The following is a 13837-nucleotide window of genomic DNA, read 5'->3' on the forward strand; positions in this document are numbered from 1 at the left end:
AGCAGCAAGTGTGACTCGAAAATAAAGGATAATGGAAAAATAGCTCTTAATTTTTTCATAAAACTGAAATACTAACATAAAATATCCTTAAAATGTTAAATAATAATCAAAATATATTATTAAATAATAATATATAAAATTTCCAATTCCAAAAAAAAAAGAAAAAAAAAAAGGTTAGATTTCAAGCAGCAAGTGTGACCCGAAAAATAAAGAGACTCAGTTTAATTAATTTTAATGGAAAAATAGCTCTTAAACTTTTCATAAAACTGAAATACTATCATAAAATATCCTTAAAATGTTAAATAATAATCAAAATATATTACAAATCAAAAATATACTACATTAATTTTCCTAAAAAAAGGTTAGATTTCAAGCAGCAAGTGTGACCCGAAAATAAAGGATAATGGAAAAATAGCTCATTAATTTTTTTCATAAAAATTGAATACTATCATAAAATATGCTTAAAATTCTAAATAATAATCAAAATATATTATTAATCAAAAATATATTACATTGATTTTCCAAAAAAAAGGAAAAATAAAGTTAGATTTCAAGCAGCAAGTGTGACCCGAAAGATAAAGAGACTCAGTTTAATCAATATTAATGGAAAAATAGCTTATTAATTTTTTCAAAAAACTGAAATACTATCATAAAATATCCTTAAAATGCTAAATAATAATCAAAATATATTATTAATCAAAAATATATTACATTGATTTTCCAAAAAAAAAAAAAAAAAAGAAAAAAAAAAAGGTTAGATTTCAAGCAGCAAGTGTGACCCGAAAAATAAAGAGGCTCAGTTTAATTAATTTTTATGGAAAAATAGCTATTAATTTTTTCATAAAATTGAATACTATCATAAAATATCCTTAAAATGCTAAATAATAATCAAAATATATTATTAAATAATAATATATAAAATTATAAAAAAAAAAAAAGGTTAGATTTCAAGCAGCAAGTGTGACCCGAAAAATAAAGAGACTCAGTTTAATTAATTTTAATGGAAAAATAGCTCTTAAACTTTTCATAAAACTGAAATACTATCATAAAATATCCTTAAAGTGCTAAATAATAATCAAAATATATTATTAATCAAAAATATATTACATTGATTTTCCAAAAAAAAAAAAAAAAAGAAAAAAAAAAAGGTTAGATTTCAAGCAGCAAGTGTGACCCGAAAAATAAAGAGGCTCAGTTTAATTAATTTTTATGGAAAAATAGCTATTAATTTTTTCATAAAATTGAATACTATCATGAAATATCCTTAAAATGCTAAATAATAATCAAAATATATTATTAAATAATAATATATAAAATTATAAAAAAAAAAAGTTAGATTTCAAGCAGCAAGTGTGACCCGAAAAATAAAGAGACTCAGTTTAATTAATTTTAATGGAAAAATAGCTCTTAAACTTTTCATAAAACTGAAATACTATCATAAAATATCCTTAAAATGTTAAATAATAATCAAAATATATTACAAATCAAAAATATACTACATTAATTTTCCTAAAAAAAAGGTTAGATTTCAAGCAGCAAGTGTGACCCGAAAATAAAGGATAATGGAAAAATAGCTCATTAATTTTTTTCATAAAAATTGAATACTATCATAAAATATGCTTAAAATTCTAAATAATAATCAAAATATATTATTAATCAAAAATATATTACATTGATTTTCCAAAAAAAAAGGAAAAATAAAGTTAGATTTCAAGCAGCAAGTGTGACCCGAAAACTAAAGAGACTCAGTTTAATCAATGTTAATGGAAATATAGCTCTTAAACTTTTCATAAAAAATTGTATACTATCATAAAATATCCTTAAAATGCTAAATAATAATCAAAATATATTATTAAATAATAATATATAAAATTATTTTTCCAAAAAAAAAAAGTTAGATTTCAAGCAGCAAGTGTGACCCGAAAAATAAAGAGGCTTATTTTAATTAATTTTAATGGAAAAATAGCTATTAATTTTTTCATAAAACTGAAATACTATCATAAAATATCCTTAAAATGCTAAATAATAATCAAAATATATTATTAAATAATAATATATAAAATAATTTTTCCAATAAAAAAAAAAAGTTAGATTTCAGGCAGCAAGTGTGACCCAAAAAATTAAGAGATTCAGTTTAATTAATTTTAATGGAAAAATAGCTCATTAAACTTGAATAAAAATTGAATACTATCATAAAATATCCTTAAAATTTTTAATAATAATCAAAATATATTATTAATCAAAAATATATTACATTGATTTTCCTAAAAAAAAAAAAAAAAAAAAAAAAAAAAGATTAGATTTCAAGCAGCAAGTGTGACCCGAAAAATAAAGAGACTCATTTTAATTAATTTTAATGGAAACATAGCTTATTAATTTGTTCATAAAACTGAAATACTATCATAAAATATCCTCAAAATGCTAAATAATAATCAAAATATATTATTAAACAAAAATATATTACATTGATTTTCCTAAAAAAAAAAAAAGTTAGATTTCAAGCAGCAAGTGTGACCCGAAAAATAAAGAGGCTCATTTTAATTAATTTTAATGGAAAAATAGCTATTAATTTTTTCATAAAAATTGAATACTATCATAAAATATCCTTAAAATGCTAAATAATAATCAAAATATATTATTAATCAAAAATATATTACATTGATTTTCCAAAAAAAAAAAAAAAGAAAAAAAAAAGGTTAGATTTCAAGCAGCAAGTGTGACCCGAAAAATAAAGAGGCTCATTTTAATTAATTTTAATGGAAAAATAGCTTATTAATTTGTTCATAAAACTGAAATACTATCATAAAATATGCTTAAAATGTTAAATAATAATCAAAATATGTTATTAATCAAAAATATACTACATTAATTTTCCTAAAAAAAGGTTAGATGTGAAGCAGCAAGTGTGACCCAAAAATAAAGGATAATGGAAAAATAGCTCTTAATTTTTTCATAAAACTGAAATACTAACATAAAATATCCTTAAAATGTTAAATAATAATCAAAATATATTATTAAATAATAATATATAAAATTTCCAATTCCAAAAAAAAAAGAAAAAAAAAAAGTTTAGATTTCAAGCAGCAAGTGTGACCCGAAAAATTCAGAGGCTCATTTTAATTAATTTTAATGGAAATATAGCTTATTAATTTTTTCATAAAACTTAAAAATACTATCACAAAATATGCTTAAAATGTTAAATAATAATCAAAATATATTATAAATCAAAAATATTACATTGATTTTCCCAAAAAGTAAAGTTAGATTTCAAGCAGCAAGTGTGACCCGAAAAATAAAAAGGCTCAGTTTAATTAATATTAATAGAAAAATAGCTCTTAATTTTTTCATAAAACTGAAATACAATTATAAAATTTCCTTAAAATGTTAAATAATAATCAAAATATATTATTCATCAAAAATATATTACATTGAAAATAAAAAAGAAGGTTAGATTTCAAGCAGCAAGTAATTTTAATGAAAAAATAGCTCTTAATTTCTTTAACAGGAATTGAATACTATAATATGATCTCCTCAAAATGCAAGTCAAAATATATTATTAAACAAAATATACAACATTGATTTTCTTGAAGGAAGATGTTAAATGTTTGGTCTTCTGTCAGTTTTGATTGAGAAAGTATCTGTGACTCAAAAATGAAGAGATTCAAAGGAAATGTTTTTAATGATTAATGTTCAGTTTCACAGACACTTGTTTCTAGCAGTGCTTTTGAATGTTGCTTTCAAACATCTCACAGTAATAATAATAATAATAATAATAATAATATCTTAACATTTCCACAAACACTAGTATTAGTGTGTATTAGTGTGTGATTTGTGTAATGTGTGTGTGTGTTACAGAGATGTGTGTTATTCAGTTGTGTTTAATGTCACACAGAGACACTGAAGAGAAGTAACCAAGTCTAAATCCAGCGTGTAGTGTGTGAGTGAATGTGTGTGTGAATGTGTGTAAGTGTGTGAGTTTGTGTTTGTCAGAGACGCTGTAGAAGGACAGAGTGCCGTTCGACTCGTCCAGATACACTCCTACTCTCTTACAGGAGTCTGGAGCAGCAGATATCTCAGTGGAGGTATTATTGTGACAGACAGAGAATCTATGATTAGAGCAGATCAGACTCCAGGAGTTCACATTATGTCCAAACCTACAGTCATTACTCAGTCCTTTCCTCTTGATTTCTTTATATGACACTGATATATGAACATCTCCACTCCCTTCAGTCTCCCAGTAACAGCGTCCAGTCAGACTCTCAACACAAAGAACCTGATAAAACACATCAAATCTGTCTGGATGATCAGGATATGACTGTGTCTGACCCACATTTGTCACCTTTCTGTTGTCGTCAGACAGAATGAGGTATTTGTGTGCTGTGTTTGTATCCAGAGTGAGATCACAGGCATCTGAACACAAGACACACATTACAAGAGACACATTTACAACTAAACAACAAACAAGAAAACTGTGAGTCTGTTTGTGGACTTACATCTTTGAGGTCCTGATCTGATCCTGAACTCTCCTCCATGATCCACACTAGAAAACACACACAGAGACATTCATCTCATAATCATAATAATAATAATAATAATAATAATAATAATAATAATAATAATAATAATAATAATAATAATGAAATAGCTGCCTAGCAACTACCCAGAACAACCTAGCAAGTATACATTATATATTAGCTAGTTGCTAGCGTGATTTTAGCATGATTAGCATGACTAGCAACAATCCAACTTAATAATAATAGCCTAATTATAAGTGACTTATGTTTATATTTATTGTGTATCGCTTCTGTAGGCCCTATATTCTACTATTTGCTATATTTGGCAAACACTGTAAACGACAATGATGTCAATAAAGTTTTGACAGTTTTGATTGTATGCTAGTAACTTGTTAATCATGTTAAAAACATACTAGTAACATGCTAGTCATGATAACAACTTGCTAATCATGCCTAACAACATGCTAATGACAAGCTAGTCATGCTAGCAACATGCCAGTGACACATTTGTCATGCTAGCAACATGCTAATCATGCTACAAACATGTTATTCTTCTATCTAAATCATGCTATTCATGCAAAAATCATGCTGGTTACTTGCTAGTCATGCTAGAATCATGCTAGTAACTTGCTAATCATGCTAGTAACTTGCTAGTCATGCTAGAATCATGATAGTAACTTGCTAATCATGCTACAAACATGTTAGAAAACATACTAGCAACTTGCTTTTAAACTTTTTATTCTTTTAAACTTCTTTAAACTTCGTTAAACCTTTTTAAACTTGTTAAACTTTTCGGCTTTCTCAAGCCAACTTAAAATTTGTCTTGACAAACTTTTTTATCTAGTTATTATTAGGCTAGTATTATTTTAATAACTGCTTAAGGCTAGTGTTGGGGAGGTTACTTTGGAAATGCAAGACAAAATGGGACAAACTAATTGAGAGATGTGTCCACTAGGTGGCACGTTAGGTCATCATCGATCATTATAGAGAAAAGTTTCAAGACCTTGAGAAAAATAGATCTATATTATTCGAAAATAAACTAAACTGCAGCGGATTGTCATCCTTCAAATCATTAGTCACGTTTCAGCTGAAAATCACTGATTTTACAAATGACACTCAAAATTAAAATAATGGGTTAATGTGATAAAATCGCAAGTTAGATCTGACATTACCAACCTTATTCAAGGAGAAAAAATGCGATTTTTTTTTGTGAAAGGGTTCATAAATACAAGTGTGTCTGGTAAAGGCAGCTAGCAGGATAGCTAATTTGTTATGAATGTTTTTAATATTGGTCTCGAATACACAAAGGGGACGATGAACGCGCTGACAAAGAGGATTAACCTAATTGGAAGACGTGGTGCACCACAAATTAATTTCAAACCAATCAAAAGCATCAGAATTGCACCGCTTTAATAAATGGCCTTAGCAGAAGGCATCGTGCATATCAAAAACAGGCAAAGCAACAGATTAATATTATTCAACATATCCCAGATTTTTAAAGAAAATTTTTAGATGTAACCCCATTTGTAATCTTTAACATTTTCATAAGTAACTGTAATTTAATTACACAACTGTAACGAATTACTGTTACATTTATTTTGTAATTAAATTACGTAACACCATTACATGTAACTAGTTACTCCCCAACACTGGTTAAGGCTATATTTGGTTAATGGCTGACAATTATGTCAATAAAGTTTTAACTATATAATTGCATTTATGCCATTTACATATAGAACGTTAAGTAACAAGATCGAAATTAAAACACAAAACTGCGTGACCAACTGCTCAAAAAAACAGAGGGAACACTTAAACAACACAATGTAACTCCAAGTCAATTACACTTTTGTGAAATCAAACTGCCCACTTAGGAAGCAACACTGATTGACAATCAATTTCACATTCTGTTGTGCAAATGAAATAGACAACAGGTGGAAATGATAGGCAATTAGCAAGACACCCCCAATAAAGGAGTGGTTCTGCAGGTGGTGGCCAAAGACCACTTCTCAGTTCCTATGCTTTCTGGCTGATGTTTTGGTCACTTTCGAATGCTGGCGGTGCTTTCACTCTAGTGGTAACATGAGACGGAGTCGACAACCCACACAAGTGGCTCAGGTAGTGCAGCTCATCCAGGATGCACATCAATGCGAGCTGTGGCAAGAAGGTTTGCTGTGTCTGTCAGCGTAGTGTCCAGAGCATGGAGCAAGGTTATTTTCGTAAACGAAAACTAAAATTAAGACAAAAACTATTGCTCAGTAAACATTTTTGTAAACTGAAATAAAATAAAAATTCTAAATTAAAGGAAAAACTAGAACGAAACGAAACTAACAACCTTTATTGAAAAACTAACTGAAATAAAATAATTATCAAAAATAAATTTCGTAATCATTGCGTTCTCACCCAATGGCGGAAAAATGAAGACTGCGACCTGAACAGCAGCTGCATTAACTCTAGGCTACTGCATCAGCTCTAAGCAAAATTATTATTTTTTTATGTAACACAAGCGATCAAACCAATATACTAGAGCTGATTATTCGTTAAAGGATAGAAATTCAAACACACACACAATGTCATTTCCAAATGACAACGATTCCCCATGTCTATTAAACCTTTGAAATAGTCTTAACTGAACATTCAAGTCTGTATTTGCACTGCCGCTGACACAGAGACAGCAGTCTTCATGTTTAGGTAAGAACAGACTCACAAACAGTCTTTTCAAATACCCAGTCACTCATATTATAGTCTGATTAAAATTCATTATTTGGATATAAACACTGATGTCTGTGGTAGAGATCAAAATAGAGCATGTCATCTTTTCAAAGTAATAGCGGTTATGCACAACATTCTTCCGGGTTCTACAAAACAGCCTTAACTACTTCCGGCCGTCAGCTACTGGTACAGCGATGTTATGGCCACCTTCTATAGCTGGTGTTTACAGGAGCTACCACAAATAACCATTTCGGATGTACACCGTATATCCAAACGGACATCCGGAGCCCTGAGTACTCAGTTAGATAAGGGATTTAACTCGGACCGCAAAAAAAAAAAAAAAAAAAAAAAAAAAAAAAAAGGAAAGAAAATATTGTACCCGACCCGCATGTTTAATATTTGCGACTGACACCAGCGATTATATGCGGCTATATGCGGTAGATGCGTTCACTGTCAAACATCATTCGGCATTAATTAGGTAATTGTCAAAAGAAATGTTCTTGATTACAAGAAAAATACAGATTGTTCTTGTTGTGATTTATTTTGTTTTTCCTTTATACAGATTTAAATAGTTGTTTTCAAAGTACTCTAAATTATGTCAGTGATTCTCCGATGTTAAATGTGATCAAGAATTATTTTATTTCGATCTACAGTGTAATAAAGGTTAAGAAAAAGATTAGCCTATAGCCCTAAATATATAGACTACAAGCTAATTCCCTTTTTTAACTTCTTCTAAAAATTATCAAGAATATTAAATCAACTTAATAGACTAGGTTAACAAATTTTCTTATACAAACATAACAAATGCACTTCAAAATGAAGTTTTCATATTTAAATTCAGGAATCACGAATATGACAAAACAATATTATTTTATATATATATATTAATTGTATAGCTGTAATAGTTGTATCAAATGAAGGAATGAGGCAAATTAGGAAATTATAGCTCCTTGAATTTATTAAATGACGTTTAATTTCGTTCGTTTCACTCTCTGGAAATGTAAAGAAAAATGCCATTTTTACTTGGAATTCATTTTTAATCCCTGGTTTTAAACAAGCATATACATGAGATTATTTATATATTATTGCTTGAATAAACGTTTAAAAATAGTGCTAAAAAATGTATAATTAAGGAAATGAAACAGACCTAGGCATTTGAAAAGACAGTGAAATGTGTCTAATAATTGCAAAAAGAAAGAGAAGCATTTGACATAATCAAAATATTCGAGACATTTATTAGGAATACCATTTTCTTAACTATGAAGATGCTGCATGTGCTTATCCAGTCTAATCGAATTGTGCGTTTCTCCTGACTTTTCCAACAAAAATTCTGAGGAATATAATGTAGCGATCTAGCATGACAATCAATGATCAGTGTTTTCATGCATCAAGCACACACATTTATTTATGACTTTTATCAGGTAAATTGCTGGCTTTAAAACTTCACCATCAAATCTGAGGAAACATTGCAAAATTGCATTTAATCCCAAAAATGTTTATTCATTATTCTTTAATTATTTTTATAGAGCCGTTAGCTGTGTAATATATTAGCTGAATGCTCAACACTGAGTGCAAATGAAATCTGTGATAAGTATTTAAATCCAATTAATATTTTTGAGGGATTTTTTAAATAAATGTTACAAATCTCCAAAAAAAAAAGTATTTAAATAAACATTGTATGTTAAATTAATTGTAATTCATGTTTAGTCATGTTCTTACCAGATAGTGGATAGGTTGCATTTACAATATGTCACTATATATCACATTGAGTAGGAATTAATATTTTTTTAATCTTAAAAATTACATTATTTGCTCATTAATTAATCTAATTAGTCACAAATAATTATTTATCAGTATTTGCTGAGAAAAAAACATAAATGTCCCAAATAAACAATTAAAAGATTAATTATCCTTTTAGACAGTGATGTTGAATAGACAACACAAAAAAGTGGCCTTACAAAATGTTAATGTTTTATGTTTTAATTCTATGACTCACCTCATTAATTCAACACATTCTTGTATTCTGTCTGAAATATGTTTTTAGCCTCTGCATCACATCTTGCTCTTCAAAGGGATAGTTTACCTAAAAAATAAATTTCTCTCACTATTTACTGAACCTCTGTCATCCCAGATGTGTATGACTTTCTTTCTTCAGATGAACACAAGGAAAGATTTTTAGTCCATATAATGTAAGGGGACAGGACTACTTCAGAAACCACACAAAGTGAACACAACGATCAAGATTAAAATATTAGTTTGTATTCTTAATTTGTATTCTTCTTCATTTCACTTAAGAAGACCCTGATTCATTAACAGGGGTTGCATAAATTACTGTCATTTTCACTTTGTGTATAGTTTTTGAAGTGGCATTTTTGGATGTCCCATACACTTGTGTTAAGAGATGATTTTTCTAAAACACTTAGTTTGTGTTCATCTGATAAATGAAAGTCATATGGGATGGCATGAGGGTGGAAAGGATGGAGTTTCCTTTTAGTTCCTTTTCTTGTATTTTTCTTTCCAATGTGCTTCATTTTAATTGTTGTTGTTGCACTAGATATACGTGTTTAACCTGTGCCACTGCATTTTGTTTCATTCTCTCCCTTTAACCATACGTCTGTATGTCTGTCAGGAAAAAAAGTACTTTTACTTTTTTAATACTTGAGTATAATTTAAAGTTGTACTTTTTTACTTGTACACAAGTATGTTTTTGGCCAGATACTTGTACTTTTAATTGAGTAAAATTTTCACTGAGTATCTGTACTTTCACTTGAATAAAATTTTTGAGTACTTTTTACACCTCTGCTTCCAGAGCTCAGAACTGTCCGTCTTGACTGCGCTTATTTCACTCCTCCCCTCACTGCAGCCGCCTGCTCTCACCTATAATTCAGGCGAGGCAAGGAGCATCTCAAACGAGCCTAATATCTCGTGGCTACGACATAATATCACGTTCCCACAAATTTATATGTAGTGGCCACAACAAACTTAAGTGAACCGAAGCTGTCCCCTGGCGGTCACCGTAGTATTGCGCAGAGAACGTGGATTGTCCATACAGACACATTTCTTTAGTTGTTAAAGCTATTCCTGAAGCTTTGAGGAATTTAATTAAAGGTATCTTACAATATTCTTGAGTAATACCTACATTTGTTGATTTATTTACTGACAATGATAATTTCTTGGATGATAAATGTAACAACGTTTTGAGACGAGATCACTACTCAGAAAAAATAATTTTCCTTTTCCTGTTAAAATAAATGTTTTATCTAAGAGGTTTTCAAAAGCTGACACTATTAGCGTTTGAATTAAATGGCTGTTGTTTCCCTTGCTAATGAAAGAAGTACACTTCAAAACAACTGATGACATTTATCTATGTAATGAATTTCTTAGAATGACATTTAAACACCAACACTATTGAGATGCATAATTTATTTGAGCCGAAATGCATGCTGGGGGTCATGGATGAGATTTGTACTGTGCTGGTACCCATCATGCATTGCAGCATGAAACGTTTTGTTGATTGTCACCATTCTTGAGATTCATACGCTGATACTTATGTGTCTGAATGACACAGTAGATAATAACTTTCTGTAAATAAGGTATTTGTAAAAGAAGAGTGTTATATTTATTGTTATTATGCAAAATATATTTGATTAATTTATTATTTAAAAAAAAAAACACATCAATATTATTTGCTATATATAAATGCTAGATGAGATCAGGGACATTACATTACCTGATCATATTTTCTCTTGATTTTAACAACTGTTTTATAAACACAGAGTTACTGCAGCCAGAGAAAAATAATAAAAAAGGGGCAAGAGCCAAACTAAAATTAAAAGTAAATAACTGCAAACCAAACTATTATTTCAATTAAACATCAACATAAAACTCAACCTGTTATTTCTTAGTAAGAACCTCTTGTAGACTTGTGACAGAAATAAAATCTGCCTGGTAAGTAATGCTTGAAGCTGGTAAAGCTGTTTGTAAAGTTGTTTAACGACCTCTGCTGAGATCTTGAGAGATTTAATGTATTCTTTTATTTCAGTGAATTTCATCTAAAGCCTTCTACACACTGCACAATTTTAGCAATCCTATAAGAGCAATACAAAGCTCACTGTGCAACACAGATCTAAGAAACTTGGGTACGAAAAGACTGTAAGATGATGACACCTAGTGACTCGTAGGCTACAATGCAAATTACTATTTAAAAATAAAATGTTTTTTATGTTTGCTGACAAAAAGAGCAAGCTTGCTCTGTGAAAGAGGACGTTAAAAGAGTGTGAGGTAAGCAGTTTTAAGTTTTTATGTTGTGTTGATCAATACTCCACTTTATGGTACTTTACGGTTGCGACTCTCTCTCTATTTGGGTGTGTAGGGCTGATTACACTATTCTAAAAATACACCGCTATTGTATGGGGTTATTTTTGTGTCTTTATTATTCAAACAAACATACTGTGTTATTTTGTAATTAAAAAATAAAACTTTTGCAAAAAAAAAACATATTCTTAAATCTCAAAAAGAAAGAAATTGATAACAAAATTATTTGCAGTGCGTGTAAATTTTTTTACAATCTTTATTTTTCTTTGTGCACTTCAAACGCTTTTCATCGCGAAACCACAAAAGTTGCTCTCTTTTCTGCTGTCTTTTTTTGCAGGTCTAAATTTTTTGTTTGCGAGTTGAAAAGTTTTGCTTGCGAGTAAAGATGAATCTTAGTGGGCGGTCTCTACCTACCAGGATGAAAGGCCTTTTTCTATTGGTCACTCTCTCGATTGAAGTGACCACGCCCACTACGTTTCCCCGCTGCTGCCGCAGTCAGTCTGATAGTGATGGGATTTATGGCTCTTTGAGAGGATCCGGATCTTGGCGATCCGTTCCTTTAAAAGAGCCGTTCAAAAGAACGGCTCTTTTGGCTCTTTTTAAATATTTAGTCAGTTTTAAGAAGCCAGCTTGGGGGCATCTCAGTTTATTCTGGAAATAATCACTGGGAGGAATGATGAGGTGAGATTTGTAGTCAAATAATTAAAACTAAGATATCACACACCAGTATCTGAGTTTGAATTATTCTGAAATAGGCCTATTGATTATTACCTCATTTGTCATGTGTGGACTATATTCCATAGGGTTGCACAACATCCCTCTGCTTAGACAGTGACATCACTATTTTGGATTTACCTTTAGTACAAAGTGTGTGTATGTGTAAAGTTACGTTGACTTACGTTATTCATACAATACCTACCAGTGATGCGCGGGTTGATCCAAAATGAGCAGTAACCCACGGTTACGAGTCATCCAAAAATATTTTTAATGATATTTGGGTCGCGGTCGGTCGGGTCGTTAGAAATAAAGATGCCAATTAAACCTTTGTAATTTATATATTAGGCTACTAGACAATTTTCTATGAAATACATAGACCTACACTTTATTGGCTGAATAATATTTACCTTTTGAATGTTGAGCGTTATTAACTGTTGAATAAATGCTGACGCGGGACAAATGCCGATTTCCCAACACGTTGAACTGAGCAATGCCATTGTACCATTTTAATAATTATTAGACACATTTCACTATGTCTTTTCAAATGCCTAGGTCTGTATTCCTTAATTATAAAATTTCTAGCACTATTTTTAAATGTTTATTCAAGCAATAATACATAAATTATCTCATGTATATTCTTGCTTAAAACCAGGGATTGAAAACGAATTCCAAGTAAAAACGGTATATTTTCTTTACATTTCCAGAGAGTGAAACAAACGAAATTAAACATTGCTTAATAAATCCAAGGCACTATAATTTCCTAATTCATTTGATACAACTATTATAGCTATACAATTAATATAGGCTATATAAAATAATATTATTTTGTCATATTCGTGATTCCTGAATTTATATATGAAAACTTCGTTTTGAAGTGCATTCGTTATGTTTGTATAAGAAAATTCGTTAACCTAGCCTATTAAGTTGATTTAATATTCTTGATCATTTTTAGAAGTTAAAAATTAAGAAAAAAGGAATTAGCTTGTAGTCTATATATTTAGGGCTTTAGGCTAATCTTTTTTCTTAAGTTTTATTACACTGTAGATCGAAATAAAATAATTCTTGATCATATTTAACATCGGAGAATGATGACATAAGAGTACTTCTAAAATGAAACTATTTAAATCTGTATAAAGGAAAGACAAAATAAATCACAAAAAGAACAATTTGTATTTTTCTTGTAACCAAGAACATTTCTTTTGACAAGATTACCTAATTAATGCCGAATGATGTTTGACAGTGAACGCATCTCCACCGCAGTCGCATATAATCGCTGGTGTCAGTCGCAAATATTAAACATGTGGGTCAGGAAGCGGGTCGGGTACAATATTTTCTTTCTTTTTTTGCGGTCCGAGTTGCGGGCGGGTTAGTTGAAAACGTCGGTCGGGTTCGGGTTGTTTATACATTGACCCGCGCATCACTGATACCTATACATCAAAAACAAAGCCAGCTCCAATGAATTTCTATGCAAAACAGCTTTTACTACAGACACTTCCACACAAGAACATTGTTATCACACAAGAACATTTTGATAGAAACAAAAAATATTTAAAGTTTATATATATATATATATATATATATAT

General features: G+C 29.7%; 1 long non-coding RNA gene across 1 annotated transcript; it reads right to left on the reverse strand.

Annotated features, from left to right (window-relative positions):
• Window positions 1–3660: 3660 nt before the first annotated feature.
• Window positions 3661–4540, reverse strand: LOC141325350 (uncharacterized). Its single transcript, XR_012353764.1, has 2 exons — window positions 4494–4540; window positions 3661–4410 (listed from the first exon to the last, which is right to left on the reverse strand). It is a non-coding gene; the product is annotated as an uncharacterized lncRNA (long non-coding RNA).
• Window positions 4541–13837: the final 9297 nt, after the last annotated feature.

Source organism: Garra rufa, chromosome 1 (genome assembly GCF_049309525.1).
Source record: "Garra rufa chromosome 1, GarRuf1.0, whole genome shotgun sequence".
Classification (NCBI taxonomy): domain Eukaryota; kingdom Metazoa; phylum Chordata; class Actinopteri; order Cypriniformes; family Cyprinidae; genus Garra; species Garra rufa.